This window comes from Lolium rigidum, chromosome 6 (genome assembly GCF_022539505.1).
Source record: "Lolium rigidum isolate FL_2022 chromosome 6, APGP_CSIRO_Lrig_0.1, whole genome shotgun sequence".
Lineage (NCBI taxonomy): Eukaryota > Viridiplantae > Streptophyta > Magnoliopsida > Poales > Poaceae > Lolium > Lolium rigidum.
Window position 1 is genome coordinate 277,730,199 of NC_061513.1, and position 7,179 is coordinate 277,737,377.

Here is a 7,179-nt window from a genome sequence, read left to right on the forward strand (position 1 = left end):
CTACATTGCCGACAGAAACCTTATGAGGCACTAATTTAGTGTCTTCATAGCAAGTTATGTTCGGAACCTAATGTGCGCCACCAGTTCAGGTAGCGCGACGTTAGCCGTATGTACTAGCTAGCTCGGTGTATCACCATGCGAAAAAGTGCCAGGACCACAAAATCTCTGACGCAGTTATCTCTAATACTCCCTCCGGTCTCTTTTAATTGACTCGGATTTAGTACAAATTTGTATTAAATTTGAGTCAATTAAAAAAGAACGGATGGAGTATATTTTAAGTGTCACTATAGCGCGAGGTCTATGATTAAGCGTGTGCTTCGGTGTTTAAAAAACACACTGCCCGGCTGCACTATTGTAGTGAAACCAAGTAGGATGCGATTTTCCACAACCAAGCTTTTCACCTAAAACTATTAGAGCTTTTGATTATCTATGATAAGAGGATTGTCACACTAGTATCTACTAGTAGGGGCCAAGCTTGAACCCATATTGTTTAGTGATTGACATAAACATGATATAAAATACAAAAAAACAGACACATACACTATTAAAATACACACAACTGTCGTATAGAGATTTGCATATAAGGTCATTGATATGGCGTGCCTATCCAGTAGTCCGTTACTTAGTCACAATGGACTGATGTTAATGTATGGAGGCTGGCCGCATCCTTAATAAGCTTCATTGATTCATCAAAATCATCCAAAAGTTGATGACAATCTGGAAATTGTGCATCATCAACTGCAAGAGTTATCTCAATGGTGTTACCATAGTTTTCGTAGTGCACGGTCAGAGCCTACACAAGAAAATAAACAAGTAAATACAAAATAGGGTGGATACAGTATTTTAGATAGTGGATTTGAAACAATGTTACAACAACTACTTAATCTATTAGTATAAGACCTATTTGACCATAGTTTTGCACGGAAATTTTACGGTGTATCCATTATATTGTGGTACACATCTTCGGATTTTTTTAGATTTAAAAACTTATCTAGATAAATCACGATGCTAAAACAACTCCAAGGGCCAAGGAAAAATATTGAGGAAATATCTAGTGAACAAGATTACCCATGGTACCCAAGGGCATCACCTATTTCTCTACCCCATTTGTCCATTTGTCCATTTATTTATTTCTTTCTTATTTCTTTGTGATTTCCTGTTCTGCTATATATATATAACATATTTGATAACACATATAACTTGAAGATAAATATTAAAACACATAAAGATTTTGTTATAATTTAAATATCAAAATAAAAATTACACATTGACAAACAAATGAAATTTTACAATTTGACATGCAAATTAAACATTCAAGATTAATTGACACAATTTCTTTAAAAAATCACATATATTTCTCCATTTTTTTACGGAAATTCGTCTTGGCTCCCGGGAGCATTTGCTCCCGGATTTTTGGGGAGCAAATTTTGTTTTTCAAAACTTTTCAAAAAATTCCGAAAAATATTATGCACGTACCTGACCATGGCACGCACCACCTTGTAAAATTTCGCTGCGAAATGTCATCGTATGGGTCCTGGGGAAAAATGACAAATTTCCAGATCTGAGATTCAAATTTTTGGATCTCATTTCATGTCAGAAATTTGTCATTTTTGTCCAGGGCGCATACAATGACATTTTGCAACGACATTTTACACGTTGGTGCGTGCCATGGTCAGGTACGTGCATGATTTTTTTTTGGAATTTTTTGATAAGTTTTCGATTTATTCTGATTTTTCGAAACAACCGGGAGCAAATGCTAGCTCCCGGGAGCCAAATCGCCGCTCCCATTTTTTTACACTTACTTCACAATTATTTTCACATATAGACAAATGTAAAAATATAAATATATAAAATGTGAGCGAAGAAGCAACAACCATATGCATTAGACCAGGCCACTCGAGGGTGATAGCACCACAAGGCAGCCCCAATTCAAGTACGAGCATGAGGAACTACCACCCTGCAGGGCATTGGGGCAATGCGTCCACGGTGTTGCACAAGGAGACCAAGTGGGCGTTAATGTGCAACGAGCAAGGATGGCCACCCATGGAACTAACCGCCACGGGTACTTGAGATGTATTTGGAGGCACCAAAGATGGGCATTGGACGGTGGTGCCAGTGGGGTCACAACGTGGAAGGATGGTGCTGCGCTTGGAGCTATGTGGTGGTGAGGAGTTGGTTCAGAGGGAGTCGACTATGGAGAGGGAAGGAGAATGAGTATTTTGGTCAAGTGCGTCTATGCCAAAGGGGCCACACCGACAATAGACCCCCCGCACTTCTTCCCCTAATACAGGGTAGAAATAATTGGACAAAGATGAACATCAAAGATATGCCCTTCGAATGCCTTTAAATTGAGGACAAATTGACATATGGGGGAAATATGATCGATTACCTTGGAGCTGCTCTCAAACATCCGCCCTTGCATTACATCTGTTTTTTTTCATTAAACTAAATATGGTTTGACACTTTCTTTCTATGAGAAACATTATTATGAAAACGGAAGCTTTGCCTATGTATAAAAAGAGATATAATATATGTACAAAGCTAGGGCTTACTTAATCTCCCTATTTGAATTAAGGTTCAATATTTAGCTACTATTTGAGTACAAAAACGTCTTTTGAATAATATTGTGGTGGTGGATATTTTTTATTTACAATATATTTTATTAGTAAAATTCATAGTCAAAATTAGATTAAAATTTTGAAAAGACCTTAGAAACATGGAGGGAGATGTTATAAATATTGGTTAGGAATTGTGAGTCACCAAGGTCCATACATGCTTGATTTCGACTAAGTCACATAATTATTCATGATAGGGTTTGTAAGAGTGCATATGTTTTGTAAGAACTCGAGTAACTTACTTGTGGTTGCCCGTAGATACTACCTGCCATGAAGACAACTGGGTGCCCACATAACGTTATACGTTCAGCTGGCCCAACGACATTTGATAACATTATGGTTGTACGTGTCAATAAGAGGCGCAAGACAAAAGCTCCGATCTGCTTCCATTCATAAGTTGCAACATAAACAGAAAAAGGAATAAAAATACATTATTTGCTCAAGGCTTGTGCAGTGTAAATCATGGAAAACGAGGTAAAGTAGCTTAGTCTTCTTTATAAAATTGCCCTGTTTTTTTTATAGCTTAGATGCAATTCAAACGTAGAAGCTTAACGAACTATATAGGAAAAACATCAACCATTCAAATATATAAAATATAAACCAGAAGTGTATTTCATGTTGGTTCTAATAATATTAATTTGATATTGATATTCTTGGACATACGTGCTCAAGCTTTACTAATGAAAATGATATGTCTTTTACCTTGTTTCAAAATAAATAAATCAAATGCATATATGATGGAGGTCTATTTCATGTTGGTTCTAATAATATTGGTTTGATATTGAAATTCTTCGATATACTTGGTCAAGATTTTCTGAGTTTGACTTTTACTAAAGCTACAACATAGGCTAATTTGAGATGGAGAGATAATGAAAGGGGCTAGTAGAAAATATACCTTTACACCGAGGTATTTCACCAAAAAGTCACCAACCACTCGTGTGAGCATCACTTCTAAAGAGTTCTTTTTCCTATCCATAAGCCTTTTTGCCTTCCGAACATGCTCAAGGGGATCATCATGCAAGGCTATGTGAAATGGGCAGATGAGGCCGCTAAATCGATTCCCTGTCTCTACCTTGCTAACACATGTCTGTTCACAGTTGTAAGAAGAAATGAAGTGATTTATGTTGTACGCAATTGTGATGAAAGGGGGGGGGGGGTATATAATAATGTACAGAAAAAACAGTACTTGTCGGCTAGAGACTGTTCTTGCGTCGACAAGGAGGAATGACCTTAAACAGATTTTCTTACTTATAATGTCACCTGGTATTGAATTTAAGAAAGGAATACGTCAGAATGCTGCATGTTTACAGGAACATAACACAAGTCGTTTTTTTTGCGGGGAAAGAACACAAGTCGTTGTGAGATATACTGCTACTTACCGGACTTCCGAAAGTAATACGGAGTATTGTGAAATAGCCGCCGATGTAACACCGACTAGCACGTCGTTGATTGTCTGCATTGAATAGAGGGCAATTATGTCCATTGAGTAATTACCCGGCCACTCTGGAGTACTCTAAAATTAAATTGAATCAAGGTCGTTAACTACAAAAAAAATTATTATAAGTTCAAGGTGTATGCATTAGACGATGATTCACCTTATATACGGTTTTTATACAACCTTTATTTTTTGTTTAATAGCCTTATTTTCACATATTAAAATGTAAACTGAGGGGTTTACATACACAGTTGATGACCGTCTTGATGAGCTTGACGTCATCAAGGCTAAGACTGCGATGCACGAAGCGCTTGCTGATGTGAGCCTTACTGCCGCTGTCCGCACGGGTGAAGAGCGTGCGTGGATCACACAAGAACAGTATAGTTGCAATAAGCAACACACCGTCCACCAGCGTGTGCCACACCAACACAAGATACGAAAGAAGCCACATGAGCAACGCTTTGCATGATAATAACGGAGGCCGTGGCTGCAGTTGGTAGATCGGGCCAGTGCGCCTAGGCGGCGGCATGGCCGCCTGCCTTGACGGGTCATTTGTGCTGCGGGATGACGCTACGAAGAGTGTCATGAATGACATGCCATCGCCGATGGAGTGGTGCATGCGAAGCACCATGGTGGAGGTGGCCTTGGGGGTTGGAAAGTCGAGGAAGTGGATGTCCCAAAGCGGGCGACGCCTATCCATCGGGACCGTGGTTAGCGCTGCCACGTAGTCCTCAATGGACTTTTCAGGGTCAGACGCCACGATAGCAGGATCAATATTCGGGACAATGATGTGGTCGTCCAGGTTCACCGCCGTTCGCACCCATCGCGGCTTGCCACCTGCGGAATCATCCATTACCTGTAGGTACGTAGAATGGGTTAATAAATCAACTTAATGGTACCATACATTTCCTGGTCCCTATTTACACGGTTTGCACATATTTTAGGATTCAACTTGAACAATCAGTTTGACAAACAAAATATGGGTTATCTGCTACAAAAGTTATACGCTGAATCCGTATACAATTTTTTTGACGCATTTCTCATGCATTATTTGACAAATTGATGTTTATAATTAGATAGGCAAATAGGCGAACGCCATGTAATAGGGACGGTTGTAGTATGTTTCTTAGGAGATTAAGTAGTTAGATTCCATATATATTTTCTCTCCGTTGTAGTGTATATGTCGTTGTAAATAACACCTGACCAAGGCGTTGTGGAGGAGAGAAACCCTTGAGAGAGAAAATCGAGGACAAGCAGCAATGTCATATGTCCAACACACCGACCCATATGCCATAGCGCAACGTATTCACAGATAGGACTAGTCGAGAAAACGGCACTTTGGTTTGGTTTTCTACTTATTTTTCAAATAATATATAAATATTTAAATATAATTAATTTTTATAGAGAAATGCTTAAACATAATGCCAAAGGCCTCAAAGTCTTGCAAAGATGCAGTGGTATTTTATATGGCTATAATTTCTGAATCGGTGGCTTTAGAGAATAGTTTGCAATATGCAAGGAAAGCCTTAACACCTGGATTTTCTTTTACTAGAAAACAGGAGGGCTCCTCCTGTCCCAAATTTGAAAGCCAACAACGGCCAAACAAAATAAGGTTCAGTCTCCGAAGCAACAAAAAGGTACGAGTCTTTTTGCAATCCAGTTTTAGTTCTGCGAGCAAAAGAAGGTATGACCGAATGAGTATTATTGGGCCGAAGAAATTTAGGACAGTGTTAGATGCACGTACGATTACATGGCTATTTTAACTTTTAGCGGCTGCAAAAAAATCACTTGAATGCTGGAGAACCGCGGGTGGAGGAACATGGCCATAATAAGATGTGAATGAACGAAAGAAAGAGCTCATAGAATTACTTGAATACTGGAGAACCGCGGGTATCGGGGAAGTAACTCTTTTTCGATACCAGCACGGAAGACGGGTAGGTTCAGTGGTATTCCAAGCCCCAACATGGCGACGATGTGGACGCCAACATCTTCCATGAGTCTTCCCGTTGGGCTCATTGGCTCCTCCGACCATTCCGTCTCTTCATACACAAAGCGACGACTACCACTACCAGCCTTCATTGTATCTTCTACTATGAGTGACGATTCGATTGTTAATTGCATCAACTCTGGGCTGTGTAGGAGTGACATTTATAGAGAAGCAACGCTGCGTACGTCTCTATTACCGGTAGCCGGCAAGCAATTAATTGTACGGACTTCCTACACAGTGTGGCGCTGCATCGGTGCCATGTTGTGCCGCGGCTTGCATCACATTAATCTGTCAGTCGGAATTACTAAGCAGTTAATGTGATTCAGTGGACAAGATTGGAATTAATTACTAGTAGTACTACTGTAACTGTAGATGAAGACCACCCACCATTGTTCACATGCAAATCAGACCCTGCCCTTCCTAAAATTGTGCCACAAGATCCATCCTTGCTGAGTCCTAGTATCTTCCCACTCATGGGTTTCAGTTCGCCAGGTTCGTTCATGACGTGGGCACTGCCATGTGTTCTCACGCAGCACTGCACAATGTATACCGTTTGTTCCTTCATCGTAGTATTACTTCTTTTTTACCTTCCGGTTTATTCTCGCCATTACCCATTTAGTAGACATCATATTCCTCATGGTTTGGCCATTCCTATCAGTGAAGAACGTAGTGTCATTTCCCGTATAAGCAGATTGCATGTTGTTCTCTGCTCCCTTGGTGCACAATTAGGGCGCAGTTAGATTGTATTACACCAAGTGTACATGATTCCATTAATTTGCGCAGGCTATACAACCACGTAACATTACAGTGGGCTAATATTTACACAGATTCTTTGGGTATATGCAAACAGAGCTTGGCTCTGGCTCTGGTGGTTAGGTTCCTTGTGGTGGAACCAGCTCACCCATGTTCAAGTTCTAGATTTGGCATGGGTGTTTGCATTTACCTGGATTTATTCCAGGATTTAACCGGCGCTATTCTTTCAGTGGTAGGTGACATGTCCGTCAACAACGGGACGCCAGTGCGTGTTTGTGAGCGTCTGCGTTGTACGTACTGTGTTCTAAAAAAAGAAGATTCTTTTGGTATACAATATCAGCAGGAACAGGGACCTGAGGAAGGTTAGATCTTATATAAACCATGCTGTT

The 7,179-nt window shown here is 40.0% G+C and overlaps 1 pseudogene; it reads right to left on the reverse strand.

Moving 5' to 3' along the window:
- Positions 1 to 622: 622 nt before the first annotated feature.
- Positions 623 to 6,129, reverse strand: LOC124664187 (annotated as a pseudogene).
- Between the last annotated feature and the right edge of the window lie 1,050 nt (positions 6,130 to 7,179).